The following is a 24,557-nucleotide window of genomic DNA, read 5'->3' on the forward strand; positions in this document are numbered from 1 at the left end:
TGAATAATACAGATATAAAATTTAGCCTTGAAATTATCTTGACTTAATGAAGTTCCAATCAATCATTACTAAAGAAATGTCTAAAGCCATTCACATTCATTTCTTGTGGCTGCTGTAACAAATTTCCACAAACTGGATGGCTTAAAACAACAGAAATGTATTCTCTCACCGTTCTGGAGGCCAGAGGTCTGAAGTCAAATTTCACTAGGGCCGTGCTCCTTTTGCAGGCTCTTAGGAAGAATTCTCTCTTGCCTTCTCTAGCTTCCAGTTGCAGCTGGCATTCCTTGGCTCATGGCTGCATTTCTCCAATCTCTGCCTGCATCTTCACATCATTGTCTCCCCCTGTGTCAGTCCATAATCTCCATCTGCCACGCTCTTACTAAGACACACCTGATTGCATTTAGGGCCCAACTGGATAACCTCCTCAACTTCAGATCCTTCAATTAATCACACCTCCAAAGACCCTTTCTCCAAATAAGGTAACATTCACAGGTTCTGGAGATCAGGACGTGAATATTTTGGGGAAGAGAGGGCATTTTTCAGCCCACTGTAACATCTTTCAGTGTTTCCTTAGGAGTCATGAGTGATATTTTCAGTGAGGAATACTTCGTTTTGCCTCAGGTTTGACAATATAGAAAGAGAAAATTGGGGTTTAATCAATGCATACAAGGCAAAGATTATACCTAATTCAGTATTCAGCTCAGTGACTAGTATGGAGATGTGGTGTCTGACAAACCAGCCCCGAGCACTGTCTTTATGTTCAAAGCAAAGTCAAATTCAATTTGTTTCTTTCAGTGCAATTTGTCTGCGTTAACCCAGGATCAGGAATTGCTCACTTTATTACCCTCAGGTTATCTTCCTAAGACACAATCAACATTTTTGACACATTTAATTCCAATTAATTCTACCTATTTTGCAGAAGAATACTTGATAAAATATTTTTTAAAATATTGAGTTGTTTTTCACCAAACTTGTCATATAGTCACCCCGAAATTTCCTCCAGTTTACCTTCAGTGCCATATTGTCATGCTCTGTGTGTACCATAATATTTTTTAAAAGATTGAGAAGTCCTGATATACAGAAATAAGTAGGCTGAAAACAGGTCCTTATGGAATATCTACCTTGCAAGAGAGGGGTTAATGAAGAAGAGACAGAGAGAGCAGCTATCTGGCATTTAGTAGACAGACTCCTCCTTGTAAGGTGGAAAATTCCCTGGAGGAAGCAATTTAGAGCTGAGCTGCCAAAACAGATGTCAATTGTTCACAATAGATCAACAATGGGGAGAAATGCCAGATATAGATGAAGGGGAGGAAGGCAGCAAATCACACTGCCACGTGTGTACCCATGTAACTATTTTGCATATTCTTCACATGTACCCCAAAACCTAAAATGCAAAAAAAAAATAAATGTCAAATGCCACTGAAAAATGAAGTAAAGTCTGAAAAACATTTACTGAATTTGGTAATTAGAAAGCACTACAGGCCAAGTATGCTGGCACATGTCTATAAATCCAGCATTTGAGAGGCCAAGGCCAGAGGATTGCTTGAGCCCAGGAGTTTAAGACCAGCCTGGGCAACATAGGGAGATCCTAGCTCTACAATAAATTTTTAACAATTAGCTGGACATGATGATGCATGCCTGTGGTCCCAGGTACTCAGGAGGCTGAGGTGGGAGGATTGCTTGAGTCCAGGAGTCAAGATTGTAGTGACTTATGATTACACCACTGCACTCCAGCCTGGGAAACTGAGAGACTCTGACGAAAGCAAAAAAACAAACAAAAAAAAAACCAACCAGCAAGATCAGTACCAGTGGACTGACAGGAAAAGGCCATGAAGCAGGGAGTTGAGACTTACATGGGGGAGGTGTACACAGAAAGATTATTTCTTTCAGAAGAAAGAAGTTTCTGTTCTTTTAGAAGATTGTTGTTGACAGTGATGAGAGGAAATAATGGAAGGCAAGAGGAGGCTTTTTGTGAGGTGTCAGACTTGTGTTTCTACCTTGAAGGTAAATAGCCACATCCAGAAGGAGAGTTTAAAGATGCAGATACTGCAAACAGCAGACAAAGGCATACACTAAATAAAGTTTTTAAAGAACCTAGAGGAAGTGAGATTGTGCTCAGGGAAAAGGGTTGATCTTAGGCACATGTCCCCTGGCTAAAGAGAAAGCACGTAAAGATGTGACAAATAATTTTACCAATCAGAATTCAGAAAGTTAAATGTGGCTCTGCCTGGGATACCTCTTTTCTTTGTTTCCCAGGAATATAAACTGAGGAATATTAGAAATGAGAAAAGGTCACTGGATTTGGCAAGTGGAAGGTCATTGTGACCTCTGCAAGGGCAGCTTTAGTGCTTCCTTCAGCCAACAAATATTTATCATCCTGGTGAATGGAGCACTAGACAAGACCTTGTTACAGGACCAACAGGTTCATATGTCTGCTGCACAATAACATACCAATATATCAAAACAGCAGAGTTTGCAGCAGAGAAAGAGGTTAATGATTGCAGGGCAGCTGAATGAGGAGATTCGAGGAGACTCCTCCAAATCATCTCCTGAGAAGTTCTGGGTTGGAGTTTTTAAGGGGATTGCAAGGGACAAAGGGCTGAAAAAATGGGGTCGTTGGTTGGTCAGGGTAAGAGGGATGAAATAGTCAGGATGTGGAAACTAGATCCTTTAGTGAGTCAGTTTCTCACGGTCCTTCAGACCAGCTGGTGTCAGTAGTTTCACTGGTAGGCAGGAATATCACTGATAGAATATCACAAAGGGAAAACTTCACATTTTACAATGTTCATGTTATCTATAGAGCAGTAAAGGGAGACTAGAATCTTGTAATAGGATCTACTGATTCTGGGGCAATAGGTAAACAACAATGGGGAAGCAGGTCAGAGAGCAAGCTGACCTAATGATAAATGCTGAATGCCTTGCAGCTTGGTTTATTTTCATTTCTGTCCCTCCTTTCTTCCTTGATTAATTTTATAAAGTTTATAGGGACAGTTTCAACCTCCCAAGACAGGAGACTTGAAGTCCAGATTTAACTCTTTACCAAATTAGCTCTTCATAATGAAGGCACCATTTGGGGCACTTATTCCCCCAAAATAAAGAAGTTGGATGAAATGACAGCTAAGGTCATGTCCAACATTTACACTATGTATCTATTATAATACTGTGTTCAAGACATAAGGCTTGTCATGGTATGAAATTTAAAGATCCAGTGAGAGGGAGGCATCGGGACTTTCAAGTCATCAGAGTCTCTAAAAACAAATACTTCCTAATAAAAAGTCATCCTGCAGTGTTCCTTCCTGAGTTAAAGCCTGCTGTCAGGGAGAAAACACTGAAATTTCTATTTCAGGACAAAAAAACGTGACCAATTTCTAATATGATTTTTAAAAATTCCTCAGTGCCAAACACCCTGAAAATGGCAAGACCTTTCACAACCTGATAAAGTTATTTCTCAATATGAGAAATATGAGAAAAGAATTAGCCATAAATTTAGGAGTTTTACCCAGTGGGCAAATTTGGTGTTAATTTGAATATATTGCTTGGGCCCCTTGGGATGTTGAGCACAACACACTAGATGGAAAGTTGCGATTGCACATTATATATTTTGAGACAAAACACTTTTGCCAATCCTTGAGCTAAAGGAACAGAAATCATAAGCACACATAATGAAGACTGTGGAAATTTGATATTAAAAGACGTATTATGTTGTCTGATACATCTTCCTGTCAACATGTTCATTATAATGTGTTCTTTTATTCTGCCCTATTCAGAATTTCTAGTTTGTCTGTACATTGATTTTACACCTCCCACCAAAAAGCTTAGAAACATTGACAAGCAGCATCATATACTCTAAAACGACGCAGTATGAGGGGGAGGACATTTCTATTGCTTTGATCTTCATAAAAACGCTGCCATGGTTGATTTGTTCAGCTCCAAGTCTTTAGTATCTTGTCACTCCTTTTGAATACTCCAAAGGAATGCTTAGCTCTGATTAGACTGACGGTGCTCCCACAGCAACAGAGGTATGTTAAAATGTGGATTATTCCAGATGTGTGTCAATACCACTCCAATCCACTGTTACCAAAACCAGACCACCCACCATCGGTAACTAGTTGTCCATGGTGGTAAATTCGTAGGTGGCCATTTGTTTTCTTTCCTCCTAGAAGTCCCTACTTTTCTTCTAACAACTCGGAGCTGCCCCCCAAGATGATGGAGTCACTTCCTTCTTTCATTTCCCACACATGATTGTGTTGTAGGAGAGGCAGTCAGGTAGCCAATGAACTGTGGGATCTAGGATTCAGGAGACCTGGCTACAAGTCCTTCTCTTTCCATCTATTGCTGTGTGATGTTTAGCTATAACCTCATCAGAAGTCAAAGGTACTCCTCTGTAAAAGGATCAATGTGTGATGTTGGGTTGCTGTGAAGAAGGAAAAGAAAGAGTCGACGGAAGAGCACTTTGCAAACCACTCAGTGACATGCTGTGAGAGAGAAGACAAAGCTGAGCAGCCTCAGTGCTGTCCTCTCAAAACATGGAAAGCTTTTCCTATTGAATTCCCTAAAATAGATGATATTCCTACTGGTTTTACTTCTCTGATCATATCCTGACTGGAACTATAATAGTAGACACTTTAATATGCCAAAAAAAAAACAGTCAATTTAGAAAAATATTTTATTATATTCCAAGCAAATTATAAATTAATATAAATAGTATTCATACTAGGCATACCTTGTCAAAAATTAACATTTCAAGTATAGGTATAAATTTCTGCAAATATCCACATGGGGGGGAAGAAAAACAACTTTCCTTAAAAAGGGCTAAAATCTATTTTTTTTTTAGAGATAGGGTCTTAATCTGTCACCCAGCTTAGAGTGCAGTGGTGCAATCACAGATCACTCCAGCCTTGACCTCCTGTGTTCAACCAATCCTCCCACCTCAGCCTTCCGAGTAGCTGGGACTACAGGCATGCACCATCACACCTGGCTAATTTTTTTCATTTTCTGTAGAGACAGGGTCTTGCTATGTTGCCAGGCTGGCCTCGAACTTCTGGGCTCAAGCAATCCTCCTGTCTCAGCCTCCCAAAGTGCTCCAATTTTAGGTGGGAGCCACCACACTTGGCCTGCTTCCTCTGACTTCTTTGCAACACTGAATTCCTAAAGACAATGAAAAATTTGTAAAGATTTTGAGAGGGACATAATCAAGAATTTCATTTCCAGCCAAAGTGGTATTCATGTGTGAAGGCAAAGACTAAGAAAGAAAACCAGTCATGGGTATTCAAAGTAAAGAAGTGAAGAGTAGGAAAACCAAAATAAATTAAGTATAGAAACTTACATATACATAACTGCTATAAATACAATCACAAAGCTCAATATAAAAACAAAACTATTGAACACAAGGGAATACAGGGTAAAGAAAATGAATAACTACATGTAAGCAACATGGTTCCGCTCCTATGTTTAACCACAGGAAGCCTGGGAAGTCAGGGAAGAAATTAACAGAAGTCAAGGCAGAAATCTGCCTCCTGCACAAGGTGGCATAAAAATTATATGTAAGCTAAGGCCTGAAAGAATAGTCAGAGTTGGCCAGGAGAATGGGAGATATTCCATTGGCAACAGCAGAATCCCACTGTGGCTGAGGAAAATAGAAATCAGTTTATGGGGAAAATGTCAGAAGTTCACAGATGCAGTTAAAAGTCAGGAAGGTTGGATTCAGAACAAGACAGACACAGCGGCAGAGGAGATGCAATAAGCTTGTCAGAACACTGCCACCGAGATAATGAGCCCTAACCATGTTTCTGCCTGTGCGTCATTCCTCCTAAGGCTCAAAGTCCCTGAGGAGAGAGCCAGATTGAACGAGCTCAGGCCTGTTGCTGGCCAGAGGAAGGCAGGACTATCCGTGATGGCCCCGCAGAGACAGCTCACGGTCCACAGGAGCCACAGGTAGAAAACTGACATGCTGTTACAGGCAAATCCAAAATAGTGAATGTTCACTCCAGGGGGACTGAGGCGGGGGAGGGCAGCAGAAACGTATCACAAAGAGCCTTTAAGTCATGCTAAGAAATGTGGATGTTTTTCCAAATGAAAATGGGGAATAAGTGAAAGGTTGGGAGCAGAAAAGTAATAGATTTGATTTCTATTTTAGAACGATGGCTCTGGCAGCAATGTGAGGAGGAAACGGAGGGGGGACTAACTAGAGAACATGCAGTAATCCAGGTAGAACAGGCTGTGGCCCAACTTATTAACTGTGGGCTGCAGAGAAACACGAGCAGTCTGTCTAGAGAAAGTAAAGCAACATAGAACCAACAGAATTTGGTAACCGAGTTACCAATCTTATTATGATTAGATTATTCATCAGCAGCAGCAGCAGCAATAATAATGTAACAACAGTAAACAACAATTAAGAAATAATTTGATAATGGAAAATTTTGTTCCCCCCTCCAAATAATCGATGTGCTATGTGCAATCCATTAACGAGAACTTCGTAACCCGTCATTTGGCTCAGGACCAAATTTGCATCTGATTCATATCAGCAGTGTGAACTCCTGTCTTCTGTGATCTTCTTTTCCTTGATCCTTTTTCCATCTGTATTTGTTCAACTGTTACACCGTGTCCGTATCCTTTTTTGGCAAAATGTCCTAAAAGACCTAAAAATTACCAAATAAACAAACAAAAACTCATGCCCATATCCTCAATCAAAACCATTTTCCTGTCTTCATAAGCTCCACCATTTCCCCTACACCCGGAGCTTGGAAACGTCATCAAGTATAAGAACCACTCTGTCTTGCCTGTCCTCCGTTCAGATCATCCGTACGTGAAAAAGTTTTTGAATCAGTGCCCTACTTTTTATCCCTCCTTGCTGCGAGTGAAATCTCCCTTTTCCTCTTGCTTACACCTTCCATCAGCTTCCTAACAGTCTCTCCTTGGCCTCTGAGTATGCACCACTGCCAAGTTAAATTCCAATCATATTACTTTTCTGCTTTAAAATTCTGATGATTCACCAGTGCTAACAAATTAGGCATTGGCTGGTGACTCACACCTGTAATCCCAGTACTTTGGGAGGTCAAGGTGGGTGGATCACCTGGGGTCAGAAGTTCGAGACCAGCCTGGCCAACATGGCAAAATCCTGTCTCTATTAAAAATACAACAATTAACTGGGCGTGGTGGTGCACCTGTAATCCCAGCTACTCGAGAGGCTGAGGCAGGAGGATCTTGAACCTGGGAGGCAGAGGTTGCAGTGAGCCAAGATTGTGCCACTGCTCTCCAGCTGGGGTGACAAGAGTGAAATTCCATCTCTAAGTAAATAAATAAATAAGGCATAAACCCTTCCTTCTGTTATTAAAGATTCCCTCTTAGAAGATTATAACATGAAAAAGCTAGGAACCCTTTTAGAATCCTCTAAATTGAGTACACGTATCGGGTCTACTTTTCTTTGCTTCATACTTTTTCCAGGTCCCAGATACATCCCTGGGTGTCTCAGTCCATTTTCTGCTCCTGCACAGACTGGGGGAGTTATGAGCAAAAGAAGTTTGTTTGGCTCACAGTTCTGGAGGCTGAAAAGTCCACAGTCTAGGGGGCTACATCTGGCGAAGGCCTTCTTGCTGCATCCTAACATGGAAACTAGGTGGAAGGGCAAGAGAGTGCATGCAACAGAGAGAGCGAGCAAGTGAATGTGCCTTTATAACTAACCTACTGCTGTGACAGTGGCATTAGTCCACCCATGAGGATAGAGCCCCCATGACCTAATCACTTTTTAAAGGCCCCACCCCCTCACCACTGCTGCACTGGGGATTAAGTTTCCAACATATACACTTTGAAGGGCTTATTCAAGCCATGACCCTTGCTTCTCATTCATAGAGGAAGAGGAGTGAGGAATCCAAGTGGCAGACTTGGGAGCTCTAGCCCATCCTATTCCCATCCTCTTATTTTTGGGGGTCAGCCTGCCTGCTTTGCACTGTGAGCCTGTCTTAGCCTTGCTGTTGTCTTAGTGCCGAAGCTCTGTTTCTGGGAGGAAAGAGGGTCAGGGGAGTGCTGGGCTTATTCCTGATGGACAAACTCACCTAGTTCTGGGGTTTACTATCAGGAATCCCATTGTTGCCACAAACCTGAGTGAATTTGGGAACCAAAACTAGAACATATAGAGATTAGGCTTCTGGAAGCTAGAGGAATTGATTGAGGTAATATAAGCTTTAGGGGACCTATACCAAGCTCAGGCCATGCAGGAATTCTAAACATTGAGTTGTTCTGCAGCCAATATTGCACCTTGTGCTTGACTTCTGTGAAGTTGACTTGAGCTGCTTCAGCCTGGATAAGTGAGTTTAAGTCTCAGGCTCCTGAAAGAGACTGACATGGTGGCTGAATACACAAACAAGAGGCTCTTTCTATATTGCCTGGGCTGCAGGCACTGACCACTTCAGTGATCTCAGTGGCGCTAGCAAAACTAGCCACAAAGGCTTTAGCAAGCAAGCTTGGGTTTAAATAGAAAAATAATTTAGTCTGTGGGCAGCTGCAGATGACCTTGAATAACACATAAACAGGCCTGTGATTGCAGCCAGGACTAACAGACGGAATAAACACACACAGAGAGCGCCTTTAGAGTCCCACTGAGGTTTCGTCGCGAAAGAGGCAGAGTGTTAGCATATTGCTCAGCTTTTACTGGGATTTTCACCGACGTCTGTAAAGAAATTGGGTTCCACGTGAGTCACAGAGCAATAGAATGTGAATTTCTAGCTTTAAATTATTAGTGTTAGGTTCAAATAGGTAATACATGATCTCACTTTAAGTAGACTCAAATTCTATTCTACATTTGGAGTCAAGGAGGAAACTTTAGAGGAATTAATCTTCAATTGATGTGACTGATAAACAGTCTTGAGTCACCCCCAACCATATAAACTCAAGTTGGCCCTGAATTTGTTAATTTCATGAATTCAAAACAAGGCTTTGGATTTCAACTAAAATTATGCAGTCAACCTAAAAGGGAAGTATATTTTATTAATAAAACAGTAAGAACGAAGGGGCACCCTTATTGAAAAATATGCTATTTTCTTAGATAACACTAGAGAAATAACTGAAAGAAATTATTGCTGTCCTAATAAAAAGACAGATACTTTTTAAATACTGTCTCTGAGGAACATTACTGCTTAAAAATGTCACAGAAAAACTGGAGTCGTATGAAAAATATGTCAGTCTTAATATCAGAACATAAGCAGAGGAAAATTGAAAATAAAGAGACAGATTAAGCTAGAGGAAAGTTTCCTTAGGAGTAAGGTTGAAATATTAGAGAACATATTAAAGAGAAATTAAGCTACAATGAGATCTCAAAAGTCAATATATATAAAAGGGAAAGGAAAATGCACCACGGTCTAACTTGTATGAGGGAGAGTGTTAGGTGCAGGGAAGGTGTGTAGTTATTACTAGAACAGAAACAGCGATTCCTAAAGTTTCAGAGGTTTTTTTGTAAAAGGAGAGTAAAAACAAGAGTACACTAAAATGACATTCAAGAGGGCTATGCTCCTGGACACGATTAAAATTATTACTGGTAGATTCTTAAAATTATTACTGGAAAGTCTGTAGTAAAAGCAACTGATTTTCCTTCCTGCACCCTGGTGATCCACTCATTTCTAAGAAGCAAACCTGATCATGTCAGTCCCTTGCCATAAACTACACATGCAAACACACACACACACACACACACACACACACACACACACACACACAGAGTGCATGCACCTTTGCCTTAGCATGGAAGACAATCTTTCCATGACCTGGATTCTGTGTACCTCCCTGGATTGTTTCCTAATAAACTCTACCTCTGCATTCTAGATTCCAGTTGTACCGAACGATTTGCAAGTCTTGAGTATTTTACACTTTATAACGTATTCATTCTGCCTGCCATGTCTTTTTATCCTAGTCCACATGGATTTTACAAGACTCAGCTTACATATCACCTCTCCAAGGAACCTGTCTACAGAATTACCAGTGAATTCAGAGCACTTATAATATTTTATTTTTCTTGTATATTTGTTGACTCTTTTCAACTCTAATCCAGTGGTTCTCAAAAGAGGTGATATAGCTCTCAGGAGGCATTTTGAAAATATAAGGGGCATTTTTAATTGTCATAAGTGTAGGGGTTGGGAGAGCACAACAGATATTCAGTGGACAAGGCAGGGAGCTAAATACCTTCCAATATGCATACAGTTCAGAAGAAAAAAGAACTATATGCATCACGTTCAACTTTTAAACGTTCCAGTGGACTTTCTGGAGGTGAAAAACTTGTTTATAATTATCTTAGTCAAGATTAAAACTCTGGGACAGGTGCGGTGGCTCAGGCCTGTAATCCCAGCACTTTGGGAGGCTGAGGCAGGCAGATCAACTGAGGTCAGGAGTTTGAGACCAGCCTGGCCAACATAGTGAAACCCTGTCTCTACTAAAAATACAGGGAAAAAAAAAAAATTAGCCAGGCGTGGTGGCACATGTCTGTAATCCCACCTACTCAGGAGGCTGAGGCAAAAGAATTGCTTGAACCCAGGAGTTGGAGCTTGCAGTGAGCCAAGATCACGCCACTGCACTCCAGCCTGGGCAACAAGAGCGAAAACTCTGTCTCAAAAAGAAGAAAAGATTCAAACTTTTTTTTTTTTTTGGGCATGGTGTTATATATTGAATTTCACAGGAATATAACTACCATAAACTGAGGAAAGAATGTACTTGGTTCATGTTCAGAACTTTATCAGGAGTTGTTTCTCATTTCAAAAATCACAGCACCATGGGCACCACTGAGAGTGGTATTTGAGTCACCAACACAACACTCATGTATCCATCTGCATTTGTCGATGAGGCATTCATGGTGACTGTAAGTAGATATACAAGTTTCCTCATTTAGCTCTTATTTCAAAATGTCAAATATAAATTTTAAGTGTGGGCAAATATTCAGTCAAATATATTAAATTGGGTTTTACAGCTTTTATGCACAAATGAACAGTCACCAATGTGTCTATTCTGCCAACACACTTTTTTCTAATTAAGCCAATGAACCCATGAAGAGTAAGTGAACATTTTACAAAGGAACATGTTGATCACGTTGGCAAAGATACGTATATATATTTCTGATATTTAAGGAAAACTGAAAATTGCAATACTGTCACTGGAATATTCAAGAACATTCTCTACAAAAGGAAGTGGGTCTCATTGGTTCTTACAGAACAACATAAAATATCAGACAATATGGTACATCATACAATATTCTAAGAAAATTAGTCTTGCCGGGCGCGGTGGCTCACGCCTCTGATCCCAGTACTTTGGGAGGCCGAGGCAGGTGGATCACGAGGTCAAGAGATCGAGACCATCCTGGTCAACAAGGTGAAACCCCGTCTCTACTAAAAATACAAAAATTAGCTGGGCATGGTGGTACACGCCTGTAGTCCCAGCTACTCGGGAGGCTGAGGCAGGAGAATTGCTTGAACCCAGGAGGCGGAGGTTGTGTGGAGCCGAGATTGCACCATTGCACACCAGCCTGGGTAACAAGAGTGAAACTCTGTCTCAAAAAAAAAAAAAAGAAAGAAAAGAAAATTAGTCTTATAAGCTATATAAGAGATTAGTACAAAGAGGCTAAAAAGAAATCCAAACCAAATAATTTCTCTATCCTATTGTAATCCTGCTTTAACAAGATGGTAAAAGATACTGAAATCCATTGCCTAATGCAAATGTTCTTGATTATGACTGGGCAAAAGTAACCAGTATAAATATAAGACTTTAATATTTGCATCTATAAAGTGTACAAGGACAGAAAAATTATGTAGAAAAGATTAATTTCAAAATTACTAACAATGAATACAAAAAACTGTCAATATTTGAAACCCTAAAATTAATTAAAGAGAAAAAATTTCCTTTTCCAGCATATTGCTTATTTAACAGATGGAGCACCAATAATGTAAGTTTAGAGCCAACTTTAAAAGAGGTACCGGGTGTTTTAACAAGTCATTTTATTACTCATCAACAACTTAATTACCAAGTTTCAGAGAAGGAGATAATCATCAATGAATGTTTTAAAATAATCCCTTCACAAACAGGTTATTCATAATCTTGCAAATGTCAATGAAGTGTTTGAATGTCATGTCCAAGGAAGATGGTTCACCAAGCAAATATTTTTAAAAGGTTTGGCTCATATTATGGACCTTTATGGATCTTTAACATGATCAATAAAAAACATATATATAATTGGAAATACTGCAAATTGATGAAGTATAGCTTTAAAGCATATTGGAAAAGGACTTCTTTATTCAAATTATATTTTTTAATTTATATTTTGTATATCAGTATGTTTATTTTCATATATAGAGAAAAATTGAAAAACTAGGGCAAGCTTGTCCAACCCACAGTTCATGGGCCACATGTGGACCAGGATGGCTTTGAATGCAGCCCAGCACAAATTCATAAGCTTTCTTAAAATATTATGAGGTTTTTTGTGATTTTCTTTTTAGCTTATCAGCTATAGTTAATGTTTGTGTGTGGCCCAAGGCAGTTCTTCTTCCAAAGTGGCCCAGGGAAGCCAAAAGATTGGACACCCTTGGATTAGGGCAAGGAACACCCATATGCCTGCCACCTATATTCAGCAGTTACAAATATTTTGCTGTAATTGCCTTCTACATGTTTGTATATTTAGCTAAAACATTTCAAAGTAAAATACAGTGACCATGCTATTTTACCTCTGAGTTCTTAATTATGAATCTCCTAAATATAAGGATATTCTCTTGCATAACCACAATGTTATTACTATACCTTAAAAAATTCAGGAGTGGGCTGCATCCTGGGCGACAAGGCTTCCCCCAGCTGTCCTCTGTGCCTTAGATACCGTAGGGACCCAAAGGGCCAGCTCACTTGGGTGGGTGCAGAGGCACCAACCATGGACACCTTAGAAGAAAGCTTCACGGTGCCCTTCTCCTCTGACTCTGATGCACATTTTGATGCTGTGGTTGGATATTTAGAAGACATTATCATGGATGAAGACTGCTAGTTATTACAGAGAAATTTCATGGACAACTACTACCAGGAGTTTGAGGACACCGAAGAGAATAAACTCACCTACACACCTATTTTTAATGAACATATTTCTTTGGCAGAAAAGTATATAGAAGAACAGTTGCAAGAGCAAATTCTTAGCTTTAACATAGCAGCTTTCACAACATTACAGCATCACAAAGATGAAGTGATTGGTGACATCCTCCAAACGTTGCTCACATTTACAGATTTTCTGGCTTTTAAAGCAAGGTTTCTGGGCTCCAGAGCAGAAAAAGAAGGTCAGGGACTGGACTTAAGCTGTGGTTTAGTGGAGACTTCATTGGCAAATCATCTTCTATGTCATCTTCCCAGAATAATCTGCGATACTAGGTCCTACCTCCAGAAAATGAATGGGATCATTCTCAATGTCACTGGCTCAGTAGGCCAATAAGCTCAGCTCATGATGACAGGAGAATGTATCCCGGAAAAACTGATTCTGTTCTGCAACCCTTCATTCGCGTTAAGTATTGATGGGTAAAAATCAAAATGACCAAACTCTCCTGGACCTATTTATCCTGAAGCATCTTTCTTTCTTTTCTTTTCTTTTTTTTTTTTGAGACAGAGTCTCGCTCTGTCGCCAGGCACCGGGCTGGAGTGCAGTGGCAAAATCTCGGCTTACTGCAACCTCCGCCTCCTGGGTTCAAGCAATTCTCCTGCCTCAGCCTCCTGAGTTGCTGGGATTACAGGCACACGCCATCATGCCCAGCTAATTTTTGTATTTTTAGTAGAGACAGGGTTTTACCATGTTGGTCAGAATGATCTTGATCTCCTGACCTTGTGATCCACCTGCCTCAGCCTCCTGAAGTGCTGGGATTACAGGCGTGAGCCACCACGCCCGGCCTTTTTTTTTTTTTGAGACAAAGTCTCACTCAGTTGCTCAGGCTGGACTGCAGTGGCCCGATCTTGGCTCACTGCAACCTCCACCTCCCCAGTTCAAGAGTTTCTCCTGCCTTAGCCTCCCAAGTAGCTGGGATTACAGGTACCCACCACCACCACACCCAGCTAATTTTTTGGTAGCTTTAGTAGAGATGGGGTTTCACCATGTTGGCCAGGCTGGTTTTGAACTCCTGACCTCAAGTGAGCCTCCTGCTTCGGCCTCACAAAGTGCTAGGATTACAGGTGTGAGCCACCGCTCCTAGCCAAGACACCTTCTTATACTCATTAACCCTAATACTCCTCTCCTCCCCAACTAGGTACCTGTCTCAGGTGCTTCTGACTCAGACACCTTAGGAGCAAGCCCATGTCAAGCATTCCACTCTTCCTCACCCCAGTATTCATGTTTGTGTATCAAAACTCACTGTCATGATCTCTCTTTATCCCAGCAGGCTTTGTGTACATTTTTTATACATTTTCATCTCTTTTTTGACATGGGTCAGAGTTTCAGTTCTTTAGCCTTACTGGGTTTTTTGTTGTTGTTTTTTTAATTTGGGGTGTTACTCCAGCCTGCTGTCCATCTTGAGATTTTTGAATCTCCTGTGATCACAGCTCATCCTGGCTGGAGGAATCAACTGAAAGAGATGTCCTTTACCTAAAAGCTACATGTGAAAAACAACTCCTGGTCTTAACATTTGCAGTCTTTGTTTGACTATGTCTTCTGCCAATCCTGATGTAGTCCCACTATTTTCAGAAGTCTCTTTGAAATGTTATTTTTGACAAATATTTGTATAGATGAATTCTCAGGCTAACCTAGTGGATATGATTTTGGAACTTCCATGATTACCCACTTAAAGATTAAAGTATTATATGCCATGTGCTTTTTAATTAATGTCATGAAGGCAAAAATGCTTCCCACATTGGCATTCATTCCTATTTTACTGGCCACCTGTGAATGCATGCTGTATGCTAGAAATACACTATAAGGTATCCTGTACTTATAGCATGTTGGTGTGTTTGCATGTTTAATGAAAATCCTTTCTGTAAAAACAAGTTTCCTGGGTTCTCAGGGTTAGATAGGGACTCTGCTATTTCTTCCTGTCAAAATCTCTCCTATGGAGACAATGTTCCACTGCTGATCTAGCTCAGCAGGAGGAGGAGATGTAAACATTCTTACTAGTCATCTGTCTGCTTTGGTTTAGTGCAAATGTGTGGTAGAATATTACTTATCAGAGAACATGTATGTCATCTCTGCAAAAAAGAAAATCATAGCAGCTCAATTCTTAAAGTGTTCCTTTGATTTTTTCAAATAAAAATAAGAATCTGTACTGACTTTTCACTTGGCTATCTTGCTTTGAAAAGACAAGCTACAAGTGATGCGTTTTTCTAGACTGATGTGTCATTTATTAAATGCTTTTGTACCATGAGTAAAACAAAATTCAGAATCACTATTTAATGTCATCTAATAGTTCATTTTCAAATGTCTCCAACTGTCCCCCAAATACCTTTTATTATATTTGTGCATCATGACTCTGTTTTAAGCTAGAAAATTTCTTGATCCTATTTTTTTAATATAATTTTTTAAAAATTGACGTTTTTCTACTAAGCCAGTTGTCCTCTAGAATTCCCACATTCTAGATTTTTCTGACTGTCTCTTCATGGTGCCATTTAACTTATTCCCCCCTCTCTTCCCTATAAATACGAAATGAGCTCTATAGACTTCATTAGGTTCACATAAAAAATTTTTGGCAAGAATCACATGTGATGCTTATACTTTATATTTCCTCACAGAAGGAGGTAGCAAATGTCAGGTTTTCTCCTACAACTAATGCTAAGGAGGGCACAGTCCTGTCTCTCCGGTGCAAAGGTAGAGATACAGTCCTTACATTTGAAGGAAAGGACCTCAATCTCATTATAGTATAGGGAATTCTTGTGACTTAATCAACAGATATAATTTTTTTTTTTTTTTTTGAGACGGAGTTTCGCTCTTGTTACCCCAGCTGGAGTGCAATGGCACGATCTTGGCTCACCGCAACCTCTGCCTCCTGGGTGCAGGCAATTCTCCTGCCTCAGCCTCCTGAGTAGCTGGGATTATAGGCACGTGCCACTATGCCCAGCTAATTTTTTAAAATATATTTTTAGTAGAGATGGGGTTTCACCATGTTGACCAGGATGGTCCCGATCTCTTGATCTCATGATCCACCCGCCTCGGCCTCCCAAAGTGCTGGGATTATAGGCGTGAGCCACCGTGCCCAGCCCACATATAATATTTTTTAAATAACCCTGCCAGATTAGTCTTTTCGGGCTACTAGAACAGAATACCACAGACTAGGCAACTCATAAAAACAACGAATATTTATTTCTCACTGTTCTCGAGAGTGGGAAGTCCAAGATCAAGAGGCCAGCAAATTTTGTGTCTGGTGAGGGCCCTGTTCCAGATTCACAGATAGTCGCCTTTTTGCTGTGTCCCCTCATGGCAGAAGGGGTGAAGAATCTCCCTGGAGTCTCTTTTATAAGGGCACTAATCACATTCATGAGGGCTCTGCCCTCATGGTCTAATCACTCCCAAAGGACCCACCTCCTAATACCATCACCAGGGGTGTTAAGACTTGAACATTTAAATTTTAGGGACACATAAACATTCAATCCATTGCACTTGCTCAATGAGAATTTTTATAGTTTTCAGCTTTGCCACATAATCTATTTAACATAAGGGTAGGTTAAAAGATACTGACTCAGAAATATATTGCTCTCATTTGGATGCTGTGATGATTAGGTTTAAAGATCCATTAACATTTTACAATACCAGATTGGGTGGTTTTAAACAGATGTGTAATATCTTTGCCAGCATTTTCAAGAAAAGTTAATTGATTTCAGTATGGTGCCTCTCATATCAACAGAAAAAAAACTCAATTGGACTTTGAGGACAATGTATGATTTAATCAGTTGTAATAAAAAGATCTGGGATCCAGCTAAGACTTTCTCACCACTTGTTTGAAAATAATCTAAATTATGGCAGCATTCCTACTACACATATAGCTAAGGATGGTTTCAAAATGCTTACTGAAAATGTCTTGAAAATCAATTGCAAACCGGTAACAGGAGATTTTAAGCTAACTTTCATAGACTCTGTACAATATTGAAGTATAGACCTAGGAAACAGACATCTTGTTAAATTTTAATATGAGATATTGTTTTCAAATATTTCATATTATTAGTATAGATTTAAGTTGAAAGTACTACAAAAGATATCTATGTTATAATAATTACATTTTGAAACTGTTATTAGTCTGTTCTCTTGCTACTAATAAAGATATACCTGAGACTGGGTAATTTCTAAAGGAAAGAGGCTGAATGGACTCACAGTTCCACGTGGCTGGGGAGGCCTCACAATCATGGCAGAAGGTGAAAGTCACATCTTACATGGCAGCAGAGAAGAGAAAATGAGAGCCAAGCAAAAGGGGAAACCCCTTATAAAATCATCAGATCTCATGAGACTTATTCACTACCAAGAGGACAGTATGGGGGAAACTGCCTCCATGACTCAATTATTTACTTACAATAAAGTAAGTTATTAAGAGAATTATAAGGAATAAAAAATTTATTTACTATTAATTAAGTGGATCTTCAGAAAGGTTTTCATCCTTCTTGTCTCCACATTTAGTAGGCTGAAGAGAATAAAGAGAAGAGGTTGGTCTTGCTATCTCAGCAGTGGCAGAATCAGAAGAAAATCCATCTATAAGTGGGCCTATATAGTTCAAACCCCGTTTTTTAAGGATCAGCTGTAGTTAATAAAAGCAGTGATAAGTATACATAAAAGAGAGGGTATCCTGTTTTTTACCTTGTTTAAAAAATCATGTCAAGGCCAGGCATAGTGGCTCATGCCTATAATCCTAGCACTTTGGGAGGCTGAGATGGGTGGATCATCTGAGGTCAGGAGTCCAAGACTAGGCACCACTGCACTCCAGCCTGGGTGACAGAGCAAGAGTCTATCTCAAAAAAAATACATATATACAAAAAATTAGCTGGGCATGATGGCATGTGCTGGTGGTCCCAGCTGCTTGGAAGGCTGAGGTAGAGGATCACTTGAGCTAGAGGTCAAGGCTGCAGTTAGCAGAGATTATGCCACTGCATCCAGCCTGGGCAACAGAGTTAGACCCTGTCTCAAAAGAAAGAAAATTATTCTAGTCATTGAATGTGTAAAATTGCAAGTACAAGATTTGTTTCTCATCAATGCTTACTCAAAAAGAAGTCTCTCCTGTTAGGAATATAGGACATACAATAAAAATACGTAAATACATAATGTACCATGTATTTCTTTCCTTTTTTGATGGAAATTGTGCAAAATAGAATTTACCAGCAAGTTTATGCTTTTAAACAGAAATATAGCAGTACTACAAGCAGGAAGTACATCTGTAGGTAAATTGTATGTTTTATGTTTCATATGGTTATGCATCTTTCCCTGGCTCCCTGTTCTATATCTTTGTCCTTTGAAATCTTCTCAGATTCCCTTGATGAAGGTATAATGGCAAGACTGGTCTAACATATAGTTAGGGCACAGGTCTCCCAGATTGGGATGGCCCAGAACAAATACTACTTTATATATCGGGCTATCAAACTTATCATCTTTACTCTTTCACTAGAGGCCTTTTTTGCCTAACTGGAATAGACCTTCAGTAAAGTAACCTACTCACATTTCTGTTAATCTCCCATGTTTGGAAAAATTAATGTTGCTATGAACTGATGGAGTTTAATGCCTCGTTACAGTTCATCTTTTTTTTTGAGTCGGAGTTTCGCTCTTGTTACCCAGGCTGGAGTGCAATGGTGCGATCTCGGCTCACCGCAACCTCTGCCTCCTGGGTTCAAGCAATTCTCCTGCCTCAGCCTCCTGAGTAGCTGGGATTACAGGCACGTGCCACCATGCCCAGCTAATTTTTTGTATTTTTAGTAGAGACGAGGTTTCACCATGTTGACCAGGATAGTCTCGATCTCTTGACCTCATGATCCACCCGCCTCGGCCTCCCAAAGTGCTAGGATTATAGGCGTGAGCCACCGCGCCCGGCCCATTACAGTTAATCTTAATCAAAACAAGAGCATCTTACTAAATAAGCAACTTAGTTAAACCAACAATTTAACAAGTTTTATATATTAAAAAAAATGCTATCCCCCACCATCTCTACATATAGCAAGAAGGATGAGAGGGTCACCTGTTTCTCAACCAGACCCAGAATTTTGCTGCCACAGCAAATGGATCCAGTTTCCAGCTCTATGTTTATACATGAATCAAGGACTGTTTCTCATTGCCCTTCCAGTCACATTATTTGGGACAAGACTTATCTAGATTACTAAAAAATAGTTTTTAAAATAAATTTCCCTACTCATGTTCAAATGAGGAGTCAGCTTGGTGTGTGAGTATCTGCTAACATCACAATTATTAGGAATATATGCCATATTGCTATGGCTTGGAAATGGGTTTGTCCCCACCAAGACTCATGTGGAAATTTGAGCCCCAGTGTGGCAATGTTGGATGATGGGGATTAGTGGGAGGTGTTTGGGTCATGGGAGCAGATCCTTCATGAATGGCTCGGTGCTATTCTCAAGGCAGAAAGCTTTTGCTCTGTCAAGAGTGGAATAGTTCTCTTTGGAATAGACTAGTTCCGATGAAAGCTGGCTGTTGTAACGTGAGATTCCTCCTCCTGTTTGGTTCTCTCTTCATATGTGACCACTTTCCCTGTGACCTTCTCCACTCTATTTTGACCTCCACCATGTCTGGCCTTCACCTGAAGCCAAGCAGATGCTGGTGGCATGCTTCTTGGGAGCTAAACAAATCTCTTTTCTTTATAAATTAGCCAGCCTCAGGTATTCTATGATAGCATCACAAAACAGACTAACACACCTGTGTTGATAAAAGAAATATTCTTGGAAAGGAACTGAAGAAGGTCATGCTTGGGGATATTTCTCTGCTATCCTATGTTGCATTAACATATGGGCAATACGTCTTGTGACATCTGTGTTGGGCCAGATTCAAGGACGATTTGGGATTTAAAATATCAAAACATGGGCCCTCAGCCGCTGACTGAAGTGAACATATGAGGCATGGCTATCTAGGGATCTGTAAGCCGCTAAAACTGCTTCACTCTTACAGGACGGAATAAATACAAAAGTGCTCTGTGACAATTCTTTGGACTCTTCTTTCAAAGGAGGTCATCTTCTGGCTGTTCTAAACAAAATCAGAACACTATTTCCGAAAATCTGAGCACAGTCTCTTTTGTCCATGCATTATCTATGAACTGAGGAATGCAAGAAATATAAATAGAGCTCAAAAATGTTCATTTTTATTTTCCTAATATTATTCTCACTTTTCTGGAAGCAAAAGATGAGTTGTTTTTTTAAAAAATAAATTTTAATTAAATAAAATATGAATATATGATATAATGTGTAATACAGATTGTCATAAACAAATTTCTCATATCAGAACTCTTCATTGTGATTCCTATGCTGTAATCACAATGGTAAAGTTCTGTTTTGGTGAGAATTGTTACTCTGTGGACACTAAGTATCATAAGTGATTGGAAAAAATTGAAAAAAAGGTGATTGGCAAATGAAAATTAGAATGAATGGTTCCTTTCCTCAGCCCCCAACTCACAGCATAGATTACTTCTCAGGCAAGCATAACACTGTTTTATGAAGACAAAAACAAAACACAATAAGCTAGAAAAGGGAAAATGGAGTATAGAGTTGGAAATAGAGGAGACAAGATATAGCCCTTTGGTTCTAGAAAAATAATTCTTAACTTTTATTAACATTAAATAAAAATTCACCATATATCATTTTCTTTACCAAAGGCAGAAGCTCAAGTCAGGGTTAAATTACATGAATGTTGAGAAAGCAAAATTAAAGCAGTAGATTGAAATTGACTGGTCCCTACCAGACTGCCTCTCCCTTTAAGGGGACACCGCACTGCCACAGCCCCTATAGCAACCATGTTCTATACAAAAGGTTTCCTCCTCCAACCACTGACTGAATCAAAAATGGGCACCTTACCCAGGTGTAGACCATCCGTGGCTTTCCCATGAGCTCCAACCAACCCAGCAATAAGAAGAGCAAGTGAGGCAAAACAAAGTCTCAATATCTTGAGTCTGAAATGGAAACCCTGGAGAAATGGCACAAGTGAGCAGTGAGAATTAAGAAGGAAAGGTCCTAAAGAACATCAATCCCATTGATGGCCACTATATTTTAAAGTCCCAGGAGGAAGCAGAAGACACAGATGGTTCAAAGAAAGAGACTTTAACCAAGACTATTTGCAGAAATGTAAGCAGGGTTAAGAGAACACACAAAGGATGGTAAAGCCATCTAGAAAGTAGCAGCAGCAGGAAGCCATTACCACCTGGGCGTGAAGGAACAGGGGCAGAAATAGGGTTACTGGAGCTCAGTGAGATCTAGAAATGTGGAATAGGGCCCCACAGCAGGAGCTGCAGCCTTGGAGGGATATAGAGACTGCCAGAGAGGCAAAGTGGAACAGAGAAGCAGAGGGAAGGAACTATCCTAATCTCTCTTTCCCCTTGCTCTAGTGGCCCACTCATCAGTCAAACCCAATCGGAATTCAGAGACCATGCGAGTTCTGGTATGGTTCAGTTCTGCCTGCCTCAATCCCTAGCACAGAAAAGAACAGGAGAGAGCAAGCAAAGGTCACCTGCAGAAAACGGACCAACCAGAAAGCCACGTGCAACCCAAGTTATGAAGGATCTGAAGAAAGCTGGTAGACAGAGCAAAATTGTCCAGAAAAAAGTAGGTGACTTGAGAGAAAGAGAGCTAGGGAGACCAGCTGGTCTCTAGACCTGCCTCGTTTCTGATGCCATTCTGTCCACTCACTGCAGTGCCCCATCCTGACCCCCAGAGCTTAAGGCCCCTTTAATAGGTCTTGCTTCCTTGTCATGAAAAAAGCCCAAATAAGTCGGATTATCAAAAGAGAATATGCACTTCTACATCTCACTGTTTTCCACTTGAGACTACTCTTGGCCAGGCGCGGTGGCTCATGTCTGTAATCCCAACACTTTGGGAGGCCAAGGCAGGTGGATCACCAGGTCAAGATATCAAGACCATCCTGGCCAACATGGTGAAACCCCGTCTCTACTAAAAATACAAAAATTAGCTGGGAATGGTGGTGCATGCCTGTAGTCCTAGCTACTCAGGAGGCTGAGGCAGGAGAATTGTTTAAACCCAAGAGGTGGAGTTTGCAGTGAGCCGAGATTATGCCACTGCATTCCAGCCTGGCAACAGAGCAAGACTCTGTCTCAAAATAAAATAAAAACTACTCCTTTGGTAATTGATAAGCATCATTTTCAAAACGAAATAAGGAATGTGTATGGCTATAGGGAAATATGAGGATTAGTGAGATGAGGAACCCCATGCAGAATTCACACAATGCCTGTCTTTAGTGGTAGGTCTTTAAACTTGGCTTTGACAATAATCTGAGTTTCTACTACTTAAAATACACTGTATGTGCAAAATCTTACTGGCTGGTGACAAATACACTATGTTTATGAATCCCTGAGCGAGGATATCTGCTTGTAACTCTAAGTCTACTAGATTAGTTCTTAGTATATTATAGATAATTCAGTGATTCTCAACTCTGGTTGCATATTAGAATTACCTGTAGAGCTTTTTAATAATATGGATGCCTTGGCCCCATGCCAGACCAATTAAATAAAAATCCCAAGTGACAGGCACACAAAAAGTCATTAAAGTATATTAAATTCTAAACTTAGGAAAGAGCTTACAGATCCTTCAGACCAACTTCATCATTAAGGAGGTTCAGGAAAGGCCACCCCATGTTACCTAGGTATACTGACTACTTTGAAGTGAGGCTACTCGGGGGACATTGGGTATAGACAGAAGCATTCTCTGAGCCCCCCTTATCTCCCTAAGAGAGATTCACCAAAAGGAACTCACTTGTCACCAATCCCATCACTGGGAGGTTTATCAATTAGGGAAGATTAACTCTTATCACAGGAGGGGAAGACTAGAAGTCAGCACCATATCCAGACAACATTTGTCACAAACGGTCATCTATTCTGAGAGCTCATTTTTTCCCCAGAAATTATTTATTCTCCCCTGAGTTACCTACATCCCCACTTCACTCTCCCCTGTGAAGAAGGTATATAAGCTTCTAGATCTCACCGGGTTTGGGGGTATTCACTTTTCTGTTATGCCCCTGTGCAAGTAACAAATGCGTATACCTTTCTCCTGTTTATCTGCGTGTGGTCAGCTTATTTCCTAGACTCCTTATCAAACCCTCAGAGGGTAGAGGGAAACTCTTAAGCTCAGAGATTCCTGGTCCCTGCCTGATCAGTTTCACCGACAGGATCAAAGCCAGGCTTAGAACACAAAAGTCCTGCATTCACTCAAGCTCCTTCCCTTAACCTCTTTCATTTGTTAATAGATTCATTCAGAAAATACTTTTGAGGTCTATGATGTGCTAAGCACTAAATCTATTGCTATTATTTGTGAGAGCCAAAAATCATAAAACAATCCAAATGTCCATGGTCTGGTAGATGGATCAGCAATATAATGAAATAATATTCAGCAACAGAAAGGAACAAACTACTGATATAAGAAACGAAGTAAATGAATTTCAGAAACATTTTGCTAAGTAAAAGAAGCCAGGTGCAAAAGACCATATACGATTACATTGATATGAAACTGTTACAATAGGTACTTAGTCAGACATGAACAGGGCAGGAGAGTGTTCCCCTTAGGAGGAATATTAGGCAACCATCAGATCATGGTCAGGCAGTTGTTAAAGCTTCTCTAAAATAATAATTTGTCAGAGCCAATGCCAGGGAAAGGAAGTCTCCCAGTAGATAGAAACACCTAAAATTGGTGATTATCAGCTTCCCAACAAGATCTCAGGAGTTGGGTGAGTGGCTCAAGCATGCACGCTAAGAGGCAAAATGGCAGAGTTTAACGGGAATATGACCTTCCTCTAGAAACACTCAACTGGTAAGGGACGAACACCTCAAGTGAACATGTGCACAATTTTGGTAAACACACTGCACATGCAGCCCCTCCCCAAGCGCTGGTGGGCCACTGTGCATTCGGACAGCCCACCCCAAGAGAAGAATCAGGGGAGAAGGGTCACAACTCTTTGGAAGCATGCCTGCAAATAAAACCCCAAGTCAAAGGTCAAACCACCCACTAGATCTCTCAAGTCACCGGCTGGGCGTTCTTCCAAGTGTTCTTCACTTCTTTTTGTTCCTGCTCTAAAGCTTTTAAATAAACTTTCACTCCTGCTCAAAAACTTTTCACTCCTGTCTCTCACTCTGCCTTAGGCCCCTCAGTCAAATTCTTTCTTGTGAGGAGGCAAGAACTGAGGCTGCTGTAGATCCGTATGGGTTCATTGCTCCCAACAAAATGTCTAGAAAAGGCAAATCTATAGAAACAAAGATTAGTGGTTTCCTGGGGCTGGAAGTAGAAGCAGGGATTGACTGAGAATGGACAAGAAGTATCTTTCGTGGAGAGATGGAAATGTTCTAAAACTTTTTTGTAAAAATGATTGCAACTCTACAAATTTACTAAAAATATTTAAACTGTATACTTGCCATAGGTGGGGTATACTTACAACAGAATACCGCACACTG

The 24,557-nt window shown here is 40.3% G+C and overlaps 1 pseudogene; it reads left to right on the plus strand.

Annotated features, from left to right (window-relative positions):
• The first annotated feature begins 12,796 nt into the window (after positions 1–12,796).
• On the plus strand, positions 12,797–13,374 carry LOC100404043 (ADP-ribosylation factor-like protein 2-binding protein pseudogene; annotated as a pseudogene).
• The last annotated feature ends 11,183 nt before the right edge of the window (positions 13,375–24,557 follow it).

This window comes from Callithrix jacchus, chromosome 5, assembly GCF_049354715.1.
Source record: "Callithrix jacchus isolate 240 chromosome 5, calJac240_pri, whole genome shotgun sequence".
Taxonomy (NCBI): domain Eukaryota; kingdom Metazoa; phylum Chordata; class Mammalia; order Primates; family Cebidae; genus Callithrix; species Callithrix jacchus.